At 42.1% G+C, this 21,786-nt stretch overlaps 1 long non-coding RNA gene across 2 annotated transcripts in view; it reads right to left on the bottom strand.

Moving 5' to 3' along the window:
• Positions 1 to 474: 474 nt before the first annotated feature.
• Positions 475 to 21,786, bottom strand: part of LOC132660226 (uncharacterized) — a 297,177-nt gene continuing 275,865 nt past the window's right edge. Inside the window, exons 6-7 of one of the 2 annotated variants that reach the window (XR_009601587.1) lie at positions 13,953 to 14,098; positions 475 to 5,485 (exon numbers count right to left, since the gene is read on the bottom strand). This is a non-coding gene — a long non-coding RNA (uncharacterized LOC132660226). Of the gene's footprint in view, positions 5,486 to 11,339; positions 14,099 to 21,786 lie in introns of those variants that run through there. The other variant, XR_009601586.1, reaches the window with a different exon arrangement.

Raw genomic sequence — 21,786 nt, 5'->3', positions numbered from 1 at the left:
ATGTTCTAAGCTAAAATGCTGAACATGTTGTCTGATAAATGACTTGTCATTTCCAGAGTAGGAGATAACTTTCAGATCTAAAATGGAGGGATTTCTAATCCTTTTATGGTTATAAGCCGTAGCCCATCAGGATATCTGAAATTTAGCTATGTCTGGAAAGCCTGATATATGAAATAATCACACTCATAGACTTCCATTTTTGCTATGATACTTATTTTGTCCCTTGACTATATTCTGTTTTATGATCTTCTATTGTCTAAAAATCTGCTCTTTGGGAGAGCAGGGGTCATGCTTTATATTCTTTTTCACTTCTTTAATTTTTTTCTGGACAACTAGGTGCATAATGTCAGTCACAAGGTATGTCTCATTCATCAGATAAATTATATATAAACAGTATATTAAATATAACATGAAATCTTGTTGTTTTCCAGGCATTTGTCCAGGACAATAAATGATTCTTTTTCTCACACGTTATTCTTTCAACTTCAAGCATCTTTATTAGTTTTCTATTGCTTCTATAACAAATTACTACAAAGTTAGTGGCTGAAAGCAACATACTTATTTATTATCTTAGAGTTCTGTGGGTCAGAGTCCCACATGGGTCTCACAGAGATGAAATTCGGGGTTTTGACAGGGGTTCATTCATTTCCAGAGGCTCTTGGGGAGAACTTCTTACTTGCTTTTCCAGCTTCTAGGTTTACCCCGCTTCCTCGCCTTGTGGGCCCTACCTCCATCTAAAAGCCTGAAATGTTGCATCTCTCTGATCCTTATTCTCTTCTCACATCTAACTCTTACTTATCATAGCTGGGAGTTTTTCCATTTAAGAAATCATGTGATCATTACTAAGTGAAGTAAGTCAAGACAGAATGACAGATATGTGATATTACTTATATGTAGAATCTAAAAAAATGATACAGGCAATTTATTTACAAAACAGAAATAGACTCATGGACCTAGAAAGCAAACTATGATAACCAAAGAGAAGGGTGGGGAGGAGGAACAAATTGGGGGTTTGGGATTAACATATACACACTACTGTATATAAAATAGATAGCCCACAAGGACCTACCACGGAGCACAGGGAACTCTACTCAATGTTCTGTAGCGACCTATACGGGGAAAGTATCTGAGAAAGCAGGGATGTGTGTATATGCATAACTGAATCACTTCGCTACACATGTAAAACTAATACAGCATTGTAAATCAACTATTGCTGTTGTTTAGGTGCCCAGTTGTGTCTGGCCTGACTCTTTGAGACCCCATGGACTGCAGCATGCCAGGCTTCTCCGTCCCTCACCATCTCCCGAAGTTTGCCAAAGTTCATGTCCTTTGCATGGGTGATGCCATCCAGCCATCTCATCCTCAGATGCCCTCTTCTCCTTCTGCACTAAATTTTCCCAGCATCAGGGACTTTTCCAATAGGTCAGCTGTTCGCATCAGATGACCGACATCCTGGAGTTTCAACTTCAGCATCAGTCCTTCCAATGAGTATTCAGAGTTGATTTCCCTTAAGATTGATTGATTTGATCTCCTCGCTGTCCAAGGGGCTCTCAGGCATCTTCTCTAGCACCACCGTTTGAAGGCATTAATTCTTGGCGTTCTGCCTTCTTTACAGTCCAGTTCTCACAACCGTACATGACCACTGGGAAGACCACAGCCTTGACTACATGGACCTTTGTTGGTAGAGTAATTCTGTGCTTTTCAGCACACTGTCTAGGATTGTCATGGCTTTCCTGCCAAGAAGCGGACATCTTCGGATTTCACGGCTGCAGTCACCATCTGCAGTAGTTTTAGAGCCCGAGAAGAGGAAATCTGTCACTACTTTCACCTGTTCCCCCTCTATTTGCCATGAAGTAGTGTGACCAGACGCCATGATCTTAGCTTTTTTAATGTTTAGTTTTAAGCCAGCTGTTTCACTCTCCTCCTTCACCTTCATCAGGAGGCTCTTTAGTTCCTCAACTATACTCCAATATAAAATAAAAATTAAATTAAAAAAAATTTTAAAGAAAAGACTCATGTGATTGATTATACTGAGCTGACTTGGAAAGTCCAAGATAATCTATGGCAAGTTCCAGCCACTTGAATTAATTAACTGCAGATTATTTCAGATGCAAATTAGTCACACATGCAAAGTTCTTTTTGCTAGCTAAAGTAACTTGTTCACAGATTCCACCATTTTTCTACCTACTACACCATCATTGAAAGTGAAAGTGAAGTCGCTTAGCCATGTCTGACTCTTTGCGGCCCCATGGACTGTAGCCTACCAAGCTGCTCGGTCCATGGGATTTTCCAGGCAAGAATACTGGAGTGGGTTGCCTTTTCCTTCTCCAGGGGATCTTTCCAACCCAGGGATCGAAGCCGGGTCTCCCGCATTGTAGGCAGACGCTTTACCGTCTGAGCTACCAGGAAAGCCAAATTCTTAGTAATTTTCTTAGAATCCGTAGCGGTCCTAAGAACTTTTTTTTCACTACTAATTTTCTTTTTTAAAAAGTAGTTTTACAAAATTAGGTATAGTTGACTTATAAATACATAAGTTTTAGGTCTACAACATGAGCGACTGAACTGAACTGAACTGAGTAGTGATTCACAATTTTTAAAGGTTATGCTTCATTTATGTTAAGTCACCTTAATCTTGTCTGACTCTTTGCAACCCTATGGACAGTATAGCTCACTGAGCTCCTCTGTCTATGGGATTCTTCAGGAAAGAATACTGGAGTGGGTTGCCATGCCCTCCTCCAGGGGCTCGTCCTGACCCAGGAACTGAACCCATACGTCCCGCGGCTCCTGCATTGCAGGCGGATTCTTTATCGCTGAGCCACTGGGGAAGCCCATACTCCATTCGTAGTTACTATAAAATATAGGCTGTATTCCCTGTGGTGTACAACCCATCCTTGTAGTTTATTTACTTTCTACACAGTAGCTTGTATCTTTCAATCCCCTACCCGTCTTGCCTCTCCTTTTTCCCCTCTCCTTACAGGGAACCACTAGTTTGTTCTCTGTACCTGTAAGTTTGTTCCATTTTTGTTATATTCACTGGTTGTTATTTTTAGATTCCACATGTAAGTGATATCATGCAGTATTTGTCTTTCTCTGCCTGACTTGTTTTATTTAGCAAAATGCCCTCCAGGTCCATCCATGTTGTGGCAAATGGCAACATTTTATTCTTTTTTATGGCAGAATTCCATTGTAATACTAAGTTTCTTAATGGTGTTATCTTCCTCACAACTCTTTGCAAATGTCAACATCAGTAATAATCTATTTTAGAAGCATATTATCCCTTTAGGGTTGAGTAATCAAGTTGGAAACTATCTTAAAGGTTTTAACCATGGAATACTAATTGGCAGTCCAAGTACAGAATTTAGCTCTCAAGTTCATTTTATTTGACCTTCATCATGTTATAAAAATGTATAGATTCAAGTGTCTTCAGGCACATTCTCTAGTCCTCATCATAGTCCCTACCACCTTCTATTGTCTATAGCCAACCTACTTACCTCATTCAGGCAGATGAATTTTTGCCTTCTTCCTAAAGACACTTGAGTTTCTGACTTCTAATCTAGTCTGTGTACTAAACTATGAAGTTGTCATTTAATATCTTGAGGTTTTTTAACATAATTTTTGTATTTCTAGTCATTAGGTCTTATTATCTTACAGAACAGATTATTTCATTTATGAACAATCATTTGAGGATTATATTTCTATCTATTCATTTTGATTCTGTGTTACTCAGAGTACTTCTGATTTTCTGTTTTGCGTGGACTTCTTGAATAATTATGGAGATCAAACCTTCTAATTCTTCTCTTTTCCATTATAAATATTTCCTATTAGATGTTTATTTCACTTGATAGTTTCACTGTTTTCTTTTGATGGCTTCCATACATGTCAAGTTTTTCAATCCCCTTCTTATAATGTGGTGACCAGAACTAGTGATACTACTCCAGAGGTTGTCTGATCAGTGTCAGGTACTGACAGGTACTGTCAGGCTCACTTACTTTTCTTTGCATACTTTTATTGACATAGATAAAATCACCTTCACTCTGCCAGCTTGTAAAACACAGTAGGCTCATATTTTACCTGCATTCAATTAAAATCGGCTTCTCTTGTGGCTCAGCTAAAGACTCCACCTGCAATGCGGGAGACCTGGGTTTGATCCCTGAGTTGGGAAGATTCCCCTGGAGAAGGGAAAGGCTACCCACTCCAGTATGCTGGCCTGGAGAATTCCGTGGACTGTACCGTCCATGGGGTCACAAAGAGTTGGAAACGACTGAGCGACTTTCACTTTCAATTAAAACATCCAGGACTTTCTCGGTCGAGATGATCTGTTACACGAATTTCTGATACTGTAGTTTCCCTGAAGTCTAGTTTTGGTTTGTTAGGCAGCAAACATTGATTGACTACTGGCTGCACGCATGACACTGTGCTTAGTGCTAAAGGGCATAAAGTAGAAGACAGCATAGTGGAGCAGTTCAGAGCTCCAGGAAGGAGAAACAGACCGGTGCATAATTCTGGTCCAGAATGAGAAACACAGCAGGAGAGGCATCTATCTGCAAGGCAGACTCCCACCCAATTAAAGAGAGGCAAGTGCTTACCAGCGTGCTAAGGACTTTAAGGAGAGGCAGTCAATCATTGAATATTTAGGTCTGGAGCTGATGAGAGGTCTGGGCTGAAGTTAATGATTGGGAGGATAGTAGACTTGTCATTTTGCAACCACTTATTAATTGTTTCTTCTTTTGCCTGGGGGTGTGAACCTTTCCCCCTTGGATATAGCCAAGTTTGGATCGCCAATCACCATGTTCTTTTCCTGTCTTCCCTACTAGTGGGGTTGGCACATGTCCCAGCCAGACCAGTATGATGCTCACTCTCTGGAATTTCAGTCTTGACCAAGTTGCTGAAATGATTGGCTGCTGATTTGCTCAATGGCTGGGTCCTGACGAGATTGCTCCTTGCTTGGTTCTAACAACTCTGGGACTGAAATTTATCTAGATCTCTTCCTTTTAAAGCCCAATTCTCTAGTTTACCTTTCAATTCTGTAAATTACTTCTTATCTTTACTGCAAATTCCTTTTCAGATTATCCAGTTGTTAAACCCACTTTCTGTTGCTTGCAACCATGTAGTTAAATTATAGGACTTACTCCATAGCATTCAGTTCAGTTCAGTCACTCAGTTGTGTCTGACTCTTTGCAATCCCATGGAATGCAGCACGCCAGGCTTCCCTGTCAATCACCAACTCACAGAGCTTGCTCAAATTCATGTCCATTGAGTCGGTGATGCCATCCAAGCCTCTCATCCTGTGTCGTCCCCTTCAATCCTTCCCAGCATCAGGGTCTTTTCCAATGAGTCAGTTATTTGCATCAGGTGGCCAAGGCTGATGCTGGAGTTTCAGCTTCAGCATCAGTCATTCCAATGAATATTCAGGACTGATTTCCCTTAAGAATTGACTGGTTTGGTTTCCTTGCAGTCCAGGGACTCTCAAGAGTCTTCTCCAATGCTACAGTTCAAAAGCATCAATACTTCAGTGCTCAGCTTTCTTTATAGTCCAACTCTCACATCCATACATGACTACTGGAAAAACCATAGCTTTGACTAGACAGACCTTTGTTGGAAAAGTAATATCTCTGCTTTTTAATATGCTGTCTAGGTTGGCCATTAAAAGAGCAAGCATCTTTTAATTGTATGGCTGCAGTCACCATCTGCAGTGATTTTGGAGCCCAAGAAAATAAACTCTGTCACTATTTCCATTGTTTCCCCATCTATTTGCCATGAAGTGATGGGACCAGATGCCATGATCTTAGTGTTTTGAATGTTGAGTTTTAAGCCAACATTTATATAATATATATAACATTTTATATCTATATATACACACACACATATAAAACTATATGTAACATTATATATATATATAACTGTATATAACAACATTACATAACTGCATCATTATATTAGCTTAATTTAGTGGTTAATGCTAGTGAACTAGATAGGAAAGTCTTAAGAGCACACTCTGGAATTGGTTTCCTGGGTTTAATGCTAGCTTTTTCACTAATTACTTTAGCAAACTTGAAGTAAAATACTTTATTTCTGTGACCTTCAGTTTTTATGCCTATAGAATGGCATTTCCAATAATCCTACCTACTTAATGCAGTTTTTTTTAAACCTGAAGGACAGAATGCATATAAAACACTTAGCATGTTGTGTGGCATGTGCAAAGCATTCAATAAATGCTAGATTGGGTGGGGATTAAATGTTGCAAAAGCTAGCAAGCATGTGAGTATGGAGATTTGAGTAGGCAGGGAAGAGATAGCAGAGTGAAGTCATAGAGTCAGAGAGGATGATCATTCCAGGTATAATAGGGAAAAATGCTCCAGAGATATAAAACAAGGGCTAAAGATTAACAACCATCAGCAACCAAAAAATCCAATTCAAAACCAACGCAATTCAAAAATGCATAAAGGGCTTAAAAAATATTTCTGCAATATACAAATGGCCAATAAGCACATGAAAGGATTCCTGACATTACTCACCATCCACAGAGAAATGCAAATCAGAACCACAATAAAATAGTACTTCATACCCAACAGGATGGTTACTATCCATAAACTAGGAAATAACAAATACTGGAGAGGATGTGCAGAAATTGGAACCTGTGTGCAAAGGTTCAGAATTAAACAGCAAAGCTTCTAAAGAAAACAATTCGGCAGTTTGTAAAAAGTTAAACTCTTCGTGACCTCATGGACTGTAGCCTACCAGACTCCTCTGTCCATGGGATTTTCCAGGCAATAATACTGCAGTGGGTTGCCATTTCCTTCTCCAGGGAAATACCTGACCCAGGGATCGAACCCAGGTCTCCCACATTGTAGGCAGACGCTTTACCATCTGAGCCACAAGGGAAGTGCACACACACACACAAAATTAAACTTAGAATTACCTTCAGTTCAGTTCAGTTGCTCAGTCATGTCCGACTCTTTGCGACCCCATGAATTGCAGCACGCCAGGCCTTCCTGTCCATCACCAACTCCCGGAGTTCACTCAGATTCAAGTCCATTGAGTTGGTGATGCCATCCAGCCATCTCATCCTGGGTCATCCCCTTCTCCTCCTGCCCCCAATCCCTCTCAGCATCAGAGTCTTTTCCAATGAGTCAACTCTTCGCATGAGGTGGCCAAAGTACTGGAGCTTCAGCTTTAGCCTCATTCCTTCCAATTAACACCCAGGACTGATCTCCTTTAGAATGGACTGGTTGGATCTCCTTGCAGTCCAAAGGACTCTCAAGAGTCTTCTCCAACACCATAGTTCAAAAGCATTAATTTTTTGGTGCTCAGCTTTCTTCACAGTCCAACTCTCACATCCATACACGACTACTGGAAAAACCATAGCCTTGACTAGATGGACTTTTGTTGGCAAAGTAATGTCTCTGCTTTTGAATACGCTATCTATGTTGGTCATAACTTTCCCTCCAAGGAGTAAGCGTCTTTTAATTTCATGGCTGCAGTAACCATCTGCAGTGATTTTGGAGCCCCCAAAATAAAGTCTGCCACTGTTTCCACTGTTCCCCCATCTATTTGCCATGAAGTGATGGGACCAGATGCCATGATCTTCATTTTCTGAATGTTGAGCTTTAAGCCAACTTTTTCACTCTCCTCTTAGCAATTCTATTTCTGGGTATATACCTCAAAGAACTTAAAGTAGAACAAACAGATACTCGTACATTAATGTTCACATTACCATTGTCTACAATAGTGAAAGGTGGAAACAACTCAAATGTCCTTTTAACAGTAAATGGATGAACAAAATGTGGAATATTATCCAATCTTAAAAAGGAATGGCATTCTGATACCTACTACAACATGGATGTACCTTGAACATTATGGTAAGTGAAATAAACCAGACACAAAAGAACAAATATTGTATGATTCTACTTAAAGAGCTATAGAGAATAGAGACATTCATAGAGACAGAATGTGGAACAGCAGTAACGAGGGTGGGAGGGTGGCTAGGGCAGGGGGAATGGGGAGTTACTGTATATGCATGGAAAGCTTCTGTTTGTGATGATGAAGAAGTTCTAGAAATGAATAGTGAGATGCTCGAGCAACATTATAAATGTATTTAATGCCACAGAACTGTGCACTTAAACGGGATGGAAATGGTAAATTTCACACAGCTACCACACAAAAAAGGGCCTTCTAGATGGCGCTAGTGGTAAAGAATCCCCCTGCCGATGCAGCAGACGTGGGTTGGACCCCTGGGTTGGGAAGTTCCCCTGGAAGAGGGCATGACAATCCACTTCAGTATTCTCACCTGGAGAATCCCGTGGGCAGTGAAGTCTGGTGGGCTACAGTCCATAGGGTCTCAAAGAGTTGGACACGACTGAAGTGACTTGGCACACACCACAATAAAAAATATGTGCAAAAAAGGCTATTATGAATTAAGATGTCATAAGGGACCATTTTTAGTCCTTTTAATTTCCTTTAGACCTTTTAGTTTCAGGAAGTAAGGGCAAGAACCACTAGTTTACAGTATGCTATGGGGAAAACAGGAAGCCAGGCAATAGAATCATTAAGAACAGCTTCCTCCAAAGAAGCTTGGGTGTGAGGAGAAGCATGGGTAGGGTGTAGCTACAGGGAAGACTCAGGGTCAAGAGAGAGTTTCTTGAAGATGTTTTGAGATATTTGGGTGTGTTTATGTACTAAAGAGAAACCAGTAGGAGGAGAGAGGTTGGTTCTATCTCAGAAAGACAAAGTTGATAGAACCAGGTCCTGAAGAAGTCAGCAGGAAAATGGGGGGAAGGCAGGAAGTTTGAGCAGAAGTGAATGTAACTTTGTAGACTGGGTGGAAGGTTGAGGACGTTTACATGAAAAGCATTTATTTCTTCTGTGAAGTAGCAGATGAAGGCTGTTCATGGGGGTGAGGCAGGTGAAGCTGAAGCGGGAGCTGGATGTTTGGAATAATGGCTGAGAGGAATAAAAGAGGGAGCTGATCAGCAATAAGTAAAAGGAATATCATTCATGGTTGAGGGCCTGGGAAGTGAGAATCACAATTTTTTGTGTGTGATTGAATAATTTTCTCCATTTATCATCAGTAGCTTTGGGGAGGACTGGAGAAAGCAGATTATTGCATTCCCTCTGTATTTTGGGATTTTAGGGCAGAGGCAGTTCAGTTCAGCTCAGTTCAGTTGCTCAGTCGTGTCTGACTCTTTGCAACCCCATGAATCACAGCACGCCAGGCCTCCCTGTCCATCACCAGCTCCCGGAGTTCACTCAGACTCACGTCCATCGAGTCCGTGATGCCATCCAGCCATCTCATCCTCGGTGGTCCCCTTCTCCTCCTGCCCCCAATCCCTCCCAGCATCAGAGTCTTTTCCAATGACTCAACTCTTTGCACTAGGTGGCCAAAGTACTGGAGTTTCAGCTTTAGCATCATTCCTTCCAAAGAAATCCCAGGGCTGATCTCCTTCAGAATGGACTGGTTGGATCTCCTTGCAGTCCAAAGGACTCTCAAGAGTCTTCTCCAACACCACAGTTCAAACGCATCAATTCTTCGGCACTCAGCCTTCTTCACAGTCCAACTCTCACATCCATACACGACCACAGGAAAAACCATGGCCTTGACGAGACGGAAGCAGTAGGACATAAGGATAAGGAATTTGAAATCCAGTTTTGGTGGGAGGAAGATTAAAGTAATCGGGGTCCAGGCTGATAAAAAGGAGAAATCGAGCGAGAAGGAAAACCTGCTAGTCATTGCTCACTGATTAAGCCAGTGGAATTCTGTTACTTCTCATGAAACTGATATTGAAAGATCACTGGTCTTCAACACCAGAAGGCCTGGGTTCTAGATTCAGTTCTGCCATTAACCAGGTCAAACACATCATTTCACACCACTGGGTCTCAGTTTCCCTAACTGTCAAATGGGACTGAGCTCAGAAGGTATCTGTAGCCCCTTTCAGTTTTGATATTCTGGGACAGAGATGATTTTCCTGATGAGTGATTTTCACATTTCACAATTTGAACGAATAACCTCTAAGCCAATGTATTATTAAGTGCTAGTCTATGAATTAGAGACAAATACCCTGGGGTTTTGGCAACAACCGGTTATCACAAATCTGCGGGGCAGCTGGGACTTGAACTAGATCTGGAACACTGGGTGAAGTCTGGGGAGAAGGCTCTCTTGACCCTAAGCTGGAAGTTTGGGCTTGACAGTGCTTTGCTTTGGTTAGCCATTTGCTGCTCCTCGCTTCTTTCAGGGGCCAAGAGTTCCTTGCTAGTTCCCTTCTCAGTTCTGTGCAGCCAAGTTCCTCTCATCTCTCCCTAACTCCTCATACTTTATACAGTTACTGGGATGGCTTCTGCTGTTTACGGCTGAACCGAGGCCCCTCTTGAGGCCTGAGGGTGTGGCTGGGGGTCAGCTGCTTAGACTGGCAAGACACCTGTACCATCCACTCTGTCCCAACCTCTCAGGGATTTGTCATTTTCTGTTAAGAACAGCTCCTTGTGGTTTTCACAGCACGTCTGCCAAGTGTTGATAAGCCTGCATTCCAAAAGAGCATTTCCTTTGCTCATGCCTCTCCCATATGATGCATACATATCAGAGTCTACATAATGTATTCTACACACTACTCATTTGACTAGGAAAATGATGGGAATGCGTTTCCATGGATGGCAATGTGAAGCTGGGTGATGGATTATACTTCGTGAAGGCAGCCAAATTCTCACTAGAAAGTGACCTCAGATAAATCCAGGACTAGGGAGACTTAAGTTTAGCACCAACTGAAAATTCTCAGAATAGATGAACTTAACGTTATGCTCTGACTTGGGAGATGTACTGCTCAGAACCACTGTGAACTGAGATGACTATCACTTGACTATTTATGTCCTCTCCCATTTTTAATTTCCCTAAAATGTTGAATGTTTCATGGGGGAGAGAATCTGTTTGCATAGCACTCTTCGGGATACTATGGTAGAGGAGAAAATAATTTGAGATAGTTCCCACTTTTATGAAATTGATGGTGGCTCACATGTGAAAATATTTGTTATTCTCACACATGTGAAAATAACTTAAAACTCATGAAGACTAATAAACCGGGGCAAATCTGTTTAGAATAATAATAGTGAACATATGTTGAGCACTTATGATGTGACAAGCACTATTTTCAGCTTACAGGAGCTAAGGGAGGTGTAGGGCTGACAGGAGAAAGTGCGGTTATAAGGCTAGGCCTGCACAGTGCTGTCTTCTAATATTCTTTTCACCTGTCCTTCAGATTTATTCATCCTTCATATCCAAGAGTAATTCTCACTCTCTCGGGGACGGTGTCCTTAATATCTAGAACAACACTGCCCCAATAGATGTCATGAGCTGAATATTTAAATTTAAGCCAACTGAAATTAAATAAGATGAAAACTGTAAAGCCTCAGTTGCCCCAGCTGTATTTCAGCTACTCAACAGCCGCACGTGGCTAGTGGCTAACACACTTGGCTGCGTACATATAGAACATTTTGCAGATGTCGAATGCTCTATTGGACAGCTTTGGCTAGAGTTTAGATGTCTACACACATAACCGCTTTCATAACATCCAGTGCATCTGAGTTCCATGGACAGCCTCTGTCTTCCTCGCTGGATTATACATCCCATACAGCAGAGGCTTCCTATCCCCCTAACCATGGTAAACTTATCATCCAGCACAGCAGCTAGCATTCTAGTGTCTGATGCACAGTTATGTTTTCTGACCATTCACCAATGCATGGGAAGAAATTAATAACTGCCTCGAGGAGTCAGAAAAATCTCCCGCAAGAGGTAACATTTGGATTGAATTTTGAAGGATGAATATGAGCTCATCAGATTGAAAAGGGACAGGCAACCAGGAAAACAAATTTGCCTATTAAAAGAGACAAAACTTCTATGGCCTATGTTTAAGGAAAGAATGGGTAAACAACAAGGGCCTACTGTAGAGTACAGGGAACTATATCCAATATCCTGTGATAAAGCATAATGGAAAAATATGAAAAATAATACATATTTATTAATATATGAATACAAATGGAGTCACTTCGGTATACAGCAGTAATTGACACAACATTGGGATTCAACTATTTTGTTGTTGTTGTTTAGTCACTCACTCTTGTCCAACTCTGCGATGAACGAGAAGATCAAATAACAAGTTCATGTTGGTTGGAGCAGAGTTTATTTCCGTGTATTGTGGGCACGATCTGGGAACGAGTGTCTGGGAATAGGTTTAGATAGAAGAGGTACCACTGGAGACCGACAGTGAAGATGTCTTTTTATGTAATAATTTTAGACATTTTGCTGAAGAAAACATTATGGGGGAGTGCTCTGATGTGAACAGATGTATGTATTTATCTATTCATTTATTTCAGTAGCACAATGATGGGAGCAATGAAGAAGATGAACTAGACTAGAAAGAAGCAAGAGCAGAGAAGCAAGCTATTTGGTGGCTAGAGCTGCAGCTGCAACCAGGAAATGGGTCTTAGGTAGAGCGGATAGGATGTGGTGGCTTGTTGATGAGGTTGTGTTAACGTTAGTTACCCAGTCATGTCCAACACTTTGTGAATGCATGAACTGTAGGTCACCTCTGTCCATGTAATTCTCTAGGCAAGAATACTGGAGTAGATTGCCATTCCCTTCTCCAGGGAATCTTCCTGACCCAGGGGTCACATTTCAGGCAGATCCTTTACCGTCTGAGCCACCAGGGAAGTGATGAGATGGATAGCGACATAATAGTGGATATAAGCAATATGGGAGGAGATAGAAGTTTGGACAAGAAAATAATTAACTTGATGTGCCTATGGAAAATGTAACTAGGAAGCTGTCAATATAGTTCTGGAGCCCAGAAGAGAAATGAGAGCTGGAAATACAGACTGAGGAGTAGAGTGGTCAGCTTTCAGATTTGGTGGAAACCATGGAAACCACATGAGAACTTGTTGCATAAGAAAAGATGGGGGTGAAATTAAGACAGTGGAGAATACTATTATTTAGACTTTCTAAGATGGAGAAAAAACCAAAGAAGCCAGTTGAGAAGGAACAGTTATAGAAGCAAAGGAAGAGGAAGTTCTAAGAAGCAGAGGCAGGGAATAGAAGCCCTAGTTGGCTAAGAGTTGATTGTTGTTGTCTGGGGATATGCTAACAACACAGCCCGCCTTCTTTTCACATTCTTTAGCACTGATGCCAAATCCAAGAAGTCGCGTTGCCATAAACATTTTCCAACACTGGTGGCACTCCCTTTCTGTTTTTTTCCTGACTGGAAACAACTTTCCTGTTCCCTCCTGTCAAAAGGAAAGGCCTTACAACTCATTCTCAAGAAGGTGTACTGGGCTGATGGCAACTTCACACTGCGTTTCTGCCAGAGGCATTTCATGACAGTCATTACTTTCCATGTAGGAATGTCTAAAACTAAATTCACTCTGTGACACCTTGAAAGAGACAACCAAGAAATGAAGGTTAGATGCCAAAGGGAGGCTGATAAGGGTTCTAATGTCGGACTGCCATTTTCCTGAGAATAGGATGTTTTATCACCTTTGGATAATGCCGGACTTACAGGGAAGATCTTTAATATCTGTGTTGCACCAGTCAACTGAACTGTTTGAAGAATTAATTGAACTGTCCTATGAGTGAATGAGTTCTCTGTCACTAGAGGTATATATCCCCTATATATGTATATATATATATATATATACATATAACTAGAAGTTGTATATCCCCTAAGTGAGTACAGTGTATGGGCTCCATGTGTTGGGGAAGATTGGGGAGGTCATTGGATGCCTTCCTAGTCTTCTATGCTGTGGTCAGAGACAGTGAGGATTGTGATGGGTGGAGACTTGAACTTGGAACATACTCTGTCTGAACATGCAAAGGCACGGGAAGGAAGAAATGATAAGAAAATGAATTTCCTGGAGATCTGGCATTCATATTCCCCCACCTACCATCCAGGTATGTCCAACACATAAAAACTTACCACAGAAGATTGAGTTTAAGAAAATATTTCAGAAAGCGTCTTCAGTCTGTTGACAGTCTGCGAACATATCTCAGACTTCCAGTACAGCTCAGAGAAACACTGGTAAAGTTGATTCAGAAACTACGAGCTGTGTCCTGAGTGTTCATCTGAAAAATAAACACCAAAGAAAAGTCTGGTGGTTTTGCAGTTAAGTTTCTGCAGAGTTGACATTTGCTATAAGCAATCTGGAGTGTGATGACATTGGAACGGAGATAATTCCTAAGATACCCAGTAATCACCTGTCAGGTGCTGACAACTGTGGAATTCTATCTTCAGTGCCCTTTCCAAGTTGTGAGTTAAAGATAGGTAAGAATTCAAGCTGAGTCTTATCCTTGACTCTGACATCCAGGCTATTTACTAAAAGAAAGCTCTATTAGGGTATTAGTCATAACAGAAAATAGAGAATGGTTGAAAGTATGGGTTCTGCTGGTTGTCAACTTAGGTTTGACTGAGTCTCAGCATTGCGACTTTTGGCAAGTTGCTGAATCCCTCTTCAAACGTCAATGTTTTTCATCTCTAAAATGGGAAGACTAATATCTGTATCCTAGTTGCTGTGAGAGTGAAATCAGTTGTTAATTCTATACAGAGGAATTCATTTATAACTTGATTCATGAAAACAGGATATTTTCAGAGTGCTCAGTATGGTAATTTTCATGAAGAGTGAGTAGGTTCACCATATATAGATTGGGTAAAAATATTCTGCCTTTGTCAATAGGGGACACTGAGAAAGCCCCAGTCACATCTAAGAGCTTCACAGTGGAATGAGAGTCCTGCCAGCTTTGTCCCGCTTTCCTGTTGCCAGTGAGATGACAGGGAGAGCCTTGAGCGAGCACGTGCTTACTCCTCCGGGATCAATGAGTCAGAGGTGGAGAGCAGAGTGTGATCTGCTGAGCCTCTGTGACCCTGAGCCCTGCCTTTCCCAGGTTGTAAGTGACGCTGGCCCAGTTTTGCGTTATTTCCCCATGGAGACAAATGCTCCTGGGAGGGAAGCAGAATTTTCTGGGGTTGTTTATTACTGCAATCAGATCTGACAGGTGTTCTGTAGCTGCCTTCTATCCAGCTGTTACTTGGCCTCCTTTATTTCCTAATGAGCTTCGAGTTATCCCAAACCCTGTTTCCATGGTGGATAGCGGGGTTGCCTCACACCTTGGTCCTTGGTTGCCAGGTGTGATGATACTGCTACTTCCTGGATGTGACTCTGTTATGGAGTGTTCATCCCGTGTGTGTGTGTGTGTTATCTTCTGTGTGTGTGTTCATCCCTTGTGTGGGTGTTCATCTCCTTTGTGTGTGTTCATCCCTTTTGTGTGTCCATGCCCTGTGTGTCCATTTCCTATGTGTGTGTGTGTTCATCCCTTGTGTGTGTTCATCTCCTGTGTGGGTATTTACCTCTTGTGTGCTCATCTCCTGCGTGTGTATTCATTCCTTGTGTGTTCATCCCTTGTGTGTGTGTTCATCTTCTGTGTGTGTGTTCACCCCCTATATGTGTGTTCATCTCCTATGTTTGTGTTATCCCCTTTGTGTATTCATCTCCTGTGTGTGTTCACACACACATCTGGGCTTTGCCTCAGATCCAAGCAAAATTTCTCTCTTAGCACTTGGTATCTACCTATCTTCTCTTAACCTTGACTTCTGCTCCAGGAAACCAGGATAATAGCACATTGTGTTTGTAGGAACTAGAGGAGATGGTGGTTTTGAAATAAGCATTTCATGTATGTTAGCTTTGAAGATTATTATCATTACTAAAAATATTCTCTGGAGCTTTGCATCTGCTTTTGGAACAACCACACCGGCCAAGTTCCAGAGAGAAGTTTGAATTCTGAAAGCTACTGACTTAGGTGCAGCTAGCTCCAGATCTGTGTACGTGCCTCTTCTCACAGGCGGGATGCTCGCCAAACTTGACTGAATGACTATTGTCAGTTCTCTTTGCTGCCTTTATTACTGCTCCTGAGTCTGTGGGCTTGCTCGGTAGCTTTGTTCTCTGCTTAGTTCTGCTGACTTACTAATGCATCGTCTGTCTTTTGTTGGATTGACTAGGAGCAGGCCATTTTTGGAGGGTCTTGCTCATGAGGCTAGTGACATTTTGGGCTTGGGTGATGAGAAAGACTGGGCTGTGTGGTTTTTCTCATCCAGCCTGGTTTATCCTTATGCTGGTAGGCTGATTCCAAGAGAGAGGGGAAAGCACTCAAGGCCTCTTGAGGCTTGAATGTAGAACTAGCATGCCATCAGTTTTAGGGCATTTTATGAGCCAAAGCAAGTCACAAAGCCAACCCAGATTTGGGTGAATTAAAATAGTCCTCACCAACAAATAAGAATCAATTCTAGTGAGGCGGATGAACCTAGAGTCTGTTTTACAGAGTGAAGTAATTCAGAAAAAGGAAGCCAAATACAGTATATTAATGCATATATATGGAATCTAGGGAAATTGTACTGATAAACCTATTTGCTGGGCAGGAATAGAGACTCAGACTTACGGACTTCTGGACGCACTGGGGGAAGGAGAGGGAGGGGCCAATTGAGAAAGTAGCTTTGAAATGTATACATTTTCTTGTGTAAAACAGTTAATGGGAAGCTGCTGTGTAGCACAATAGGGAGCTCAGTGGGGTGCTCTGCATCAACCTAGAGGGTTGGGATGGGGTGGGAGGTGGGAGGGAGGTTCAGGGGGAGAAGACATGTGTATACCAATGGCTGATGTACGGCAGATGTACCGCTGATTCATGCTGACGCGTGGCAGAAAGCAACACAACATTGTAAAGCGATTATCCTCCAATTAAAAATAAATACATTAAAAAAATAATCCTCACCTAGTCAAGGGAGGATTGAAAGGGCACAGTGCAAAGGGCGTGGATGCAGGGAGCAGTGAACATGGGGGGCACCAGTCTACCACATTCCCCTCCCCAATTAGTCCTTAGTCCTGGGCTCCAGTGTCCTTGACTCAGTAATCAGGACACAAAGCTGAGCTGCTATGAAACCACTATATTCCATCCAAGGGCTGAAATGACTGCCTTTTTATAATATTTCAGCAACCCCTTTCCTGGCACCCACGGAAGGAAGGTATACATCATGTTCCCAACAGGTCACAGCGTCTGATCCCTTCTTTTCTGCTTTCCTTCTCTTTCTCTCTCTCTCTCCTGACTTCTACTCAACATTCGTTGAACTGGTGATCTCTTCTACTCTGAAGAGTATAAAGCAAATAAAGACAGTGAGCAGGCAAAAACATGGGGATAAAACCCCAATGTGTAAAAGTCCTCTGCTCTCTCTTTGCTCTTGGAGTCACCCCACAGTTGAAATAACATACAGTTGTCACTTGGTATTCAGTTTTGAGAAATGAGCCTCTTTTTCCCTCTCATACCTATGGCCAATTTTTTTTTTTTTTTTAACCACGGAGTGGTGGCTGCAAAAATGTCCCCACACCGAGTGCTTTTTTGGTCTTTCTGTAGCAGGTAGGCCCACCCACCATGGCCATGACCTCGGGGCTCACTGCCCAGAGGTCATTTTTGCACATGGTCTGTGGATATTACTTAGGTGTCTGGAAATGCAGAGTCAGGAGGAGGAGAAATGCAGAGCATCCGAAGGAAAGGCTGTGGCTGCCAAGTCACTGGGAGGGATGTTCCAGGACCAGTGAGACTCAGGCAAAAGCGCACGAAGAGCTGCCCTGGAAAGGCTGAGTCCATCACGGGTGAGACTCAGGGGCTTCAGATTACAGAGTGACACACAAAGGCGGGAGCACAAAGCCTACAGCCACAGACTCTGTAATTTGGTTGTAAAGACAGGTTCCTTTGGACACACAGACGATGACATAGGAGAAAGGATCATTAGCACAGGGATTTCTACTCAATATTCTGCAATACAGCCACTATGGAGAAGAGTGCGGAGATTCCTTAAAAAACTGGGAAATAGAACTGCCATACGACCCAGCAATCCCACAGCTGGGCATACACAGCGAGGAAACCAGAACTGAAAGAGACACGTGTACCCAAATGTTCATCACAGCACTGTTTATAATAGCCAGGACACGGAAGCAACCTAATGTCCATTGGCAGACAAATGGATCAGAAAGCTGTGGTACATGTACACAATGGAATATTACTCAGCTATTAAAAATAATGCATTTGAATTAGTTCTAATGAGGTGGATGCAACTGGAGCCTATTATATAGAGCTAAGTAAGTCAGAAAGAAAAACACCAATACAGTATAATAACGCATATATATGGAATTTAGAAAGATGGTAATGATGACCCTGTATGCAAGACAGCAAAGGAGACACAGATGTAAAGAACAGACTTTTGGACTCTGGAAGAAGGCAAGGGTGGGATGATTTGAGAATAGCATTGAAACATGTATATTATTATATGTGAAATAGATCTCCAGACCAGCTTTGATGCATGAGACAGGGTGCTCAGGGCTGGTGCACTGGGATGACCCTGGGGGATGGAATGGGAGGGAGGTGGGAGGGGGGTTCAGGAAGGGGAACACATGTACACCCATGGCTGATTCATGTCAACGTATGGCAAAAACCACCACAATATTGTAAAGTGATTAGCCTCCAATTAAAGTAAATAAATTAAAAACATTCTGTAATAACCTATATGGGAATGGGAAAACAATCTGAAATTGAATGCATACATGTAAATCTGAAATTGAATGCATATATGTATATGTAATGGAATTGCTTTGCTGTACACCTGAGACTCACATACCTTTGTGAATCAACTATAATCCAATATAACATAAAGACTGAATTAAAAAAGAGACCATGAAGTGCACAGTTGGCAGGAGTGGTCTATAAAGAACAAAGAATTATAAGGATGGTCTGGAGTGGCTATGGAAGACTGACAAACTCTGGAGAGTTGAAAATACAGGTTAGTTTCTGAGATGACTCAGAACGGCTGGGTCTCAAGCAGGGGACAAGGGAGTCAGGGAGACTGCATACAATGTGTGCTCAGTGGTTCCTCGTTTGCTGACTCATAGCCTGAGCCTCAGGGTTGCATAAGCCCAGAGATGCTACCTCAAAAACAGGCTCTCTTGCCATCCGACATTTGGAAATGTTGGAAACTTCTTTCACAAACCTTCCCTCAGCCCTTGATGAGGTTGGTGACACTCCAAACTGTATTATATGGAAGACAGACCATCTGCTTGCATCTCTGGGGACACACCCTGGAGGAGGGAATCTCAAGCCTCCCAAGAAGGAGACAGTTCACTTCCCTAGTCAGTGCAAACCCATCTCTTTGGCTTCAAAGCCCTCATTTCGCATCCGAATCAAAGGCTGGCCTAACCGTGGAACACAGCCCTTCCCTTCTTTTTTTCCCCTGTCAAAGTGAAAGATGGCTGGGTGGGAGCTCTAATTATGTGGAACATGCTGGCACTATTTTCATGTCCAAGAAAATTGGTGTAACCACTGTCCTTGAAGCTGATGAGGTGATGCCATGGTGACCGCAGAGATGGGCTGGTTGCTTCAGCAGTAGCAACAAAGCCCAGTGTTTGCCCAGTGTTTGCGACTCTAAGGAATATTTTCAGATATTATTTCACTTGAATCTTGGTCAATTTAGTACTCTAGACCCAATAACTATGACCATGTGCTTGCATTTCTCAGATTAATAAACTGAGTCTTGAGATTTAAATAGGCTGGAAAACAAGATGTAGATTGTTTTCTCCCAACTCTCTCAGTTCAGTGTTATTTTTACTCTAGAGTGATCATTTTTTTTTTCCTGATTAGTTCATCCTACGATTTTTAAAATTTGTTTGCTAACTTACTTTCTGTAACAAGGCTCCCAGATAAATAAATCAATGTTATTGATCTTTGTCCTTTTCCTAAGAAGACTGAAATGACTCCAAAGATTTGTCCCACCAAGGTAACTCTAAGCTTGGCTTTGTGAGAACTCGAGGCTTTTTGTGCACCGTGATCCACTTAGGAATTTTAAGATGTCTGAAAGAGATCTATGGGAGGGAGATGATGTTAAAATTTGAGCAGCTTTTCTTCTTTTCTACCCTAAAAATATGGGTCTCTTGCTTAGTAATGCTGACAACAACCCAGTGAGGTAAGGAGGTCAGGCGCACTATCATCTCTCTGTTTTTAAAAGCAAGTACACAGGGAGGAAATAACTTGCCCAAGGACATGATGAGTCAGTCTGCAGAGGAGCCAGGATGAAAACAGCCTCAGTTTTTACTTTCAATACACACCAAGACCATGATCTTTGGGCCACAGTAGGACAGCCCTTTCACAAACAAGTGCCTATTAGTCCGGCATGGAAATAATTATTTATGTCCTTCTCACATTTTGAACAGAAAGTGAACTCTCCAAGATATTGGCAAAAGAGAAGCCAATGATTCCCCAAGACTTTTTTTTTTTTTAAACTTTTATTTTTAAGTCACAGATGGCTCGTCTGAAAATGGGAAAAGAAAAAAAAAAAACCAACAACACTTTGCTTGTCTTTTCTCTCAGGCCTGGACTCACATAACACCCCTACCACACCCCTGTGGGAGGAAGGATTATACTTTCCACTATTCCCTAGGGTAGATTTTGTTCTTGTAAAATAAACAAACACTTGAAAATGTTTTTTTTTTTTTTCTTCTTCTTCTTCTATATTAGCTTTGGTCTTAAACCAGAACTGATTTGGCACTAAGGCTCTAGAAAGGATGAATTGTACTCTCAGTGAGCCATAGAGGAGATTCTCTTTTGACAATTCTCTTTTAGAATCACCATCCAGTATGACAGGCCATTAAGTGAGACCAATTTTGATGAAAAGAAAAAATGACATGAGGTAATCCCTAACCCATGCCTCTTTGCTGGGGTCACCAGTGATACCAAAGGAGGCAGCTGTCTATACTCTTATTTTCCCTTCACCATGTGTCATGGGTCTGACTATACGATAATAAATCACTTTTAAATAAAACAAAAAGTAAAAAAAAATCTTTTGGCCATGCTGCATGGCATGTGGGAGTTTCGTTCCCCAACCAGGGATCAAACCCACAATCCCTGTGCTGCCAGCATGGAGACTTAACCACTGGACCACTAGAGAAGTTCCAATAAATTACTTTTTTTTTTTTTAAACTCAAGGAAGTGTTGTTTTTTTTCATTTCACATGAAGATTCTGCACAGCGCCTGCTGTAGGCCCTGACTCTATCCTTCTTCATGGCCTCTATTTCTTTGCTCCCAAATCAAGTCTTTTTTCTTCCATGTGCTTCTAGGAAAGTTGGACTCAATGGCAGGTGAGTTACCTGCTAAAATGACTCCTTGGTATTGGGTTCTCTCGCTGTAACATGCGTATTTTCTTTTTGTCATAGGTGGTGTGTCATCAAAGACTGTATTTGTAGGATAAATACATAGGAATAGGCCTACTGGGGTAATGAAGCCCTCCTCATGTAGTGATGCTAGAAACGTGATTGCTGAGAGGACATGTGAAAGGGCAAACAGAGGTATGAATTGCCCTTAGTCTTCTTCTGCTGCTGCTGCTGCTGAGTCGCTTCAGTCGTGTCTGACTCTGTGCAACCCCATGGACGGCAGCCCACCAGGCTCCCCCGTCCCTGGGATTCTCCAGGCAAGAACGCTGGAGTGGGGTGCCATTTTCTTCTCCAGTGCAGGAAAGTGAAAAGTGAAAACGAAGTCACTCAGTCGTGTCCGACTCTTCGCGACCCCATGGACTGCAGCCCACCAGGTTCCCCCGTCCCTGGATTCTCCAGGCAAGAACACTGCAGTGGGGTGCCATTTCCTTCTCCAATGCATGCAAGTGAAAAGTGAAAGTGAAGCCGCTCAGTCGTGTCTGACTCCTAGCGACCCCATGGACTACAGCTACCAGG

The sequence above is a fragment of the Ovis aries genome, chromosome 8 (genome assembly GCF_016772045.2).
Source record: "Ovis aries strain OAR_USU_Benz2616 breed Rambouillet chromosome 8, ARS-UI_Ramb_v3.0, whole genome shotgun sequence".
Taxonomy (NCBI): Eukaryota; Metazoa; Chordata; class Mammalia; order Artiodactyla; family Bovidae; genus Ovis; species Ovis aries.
This window is presented reverse-complemented; position numbering and strand designations above follow the sequence as displayed.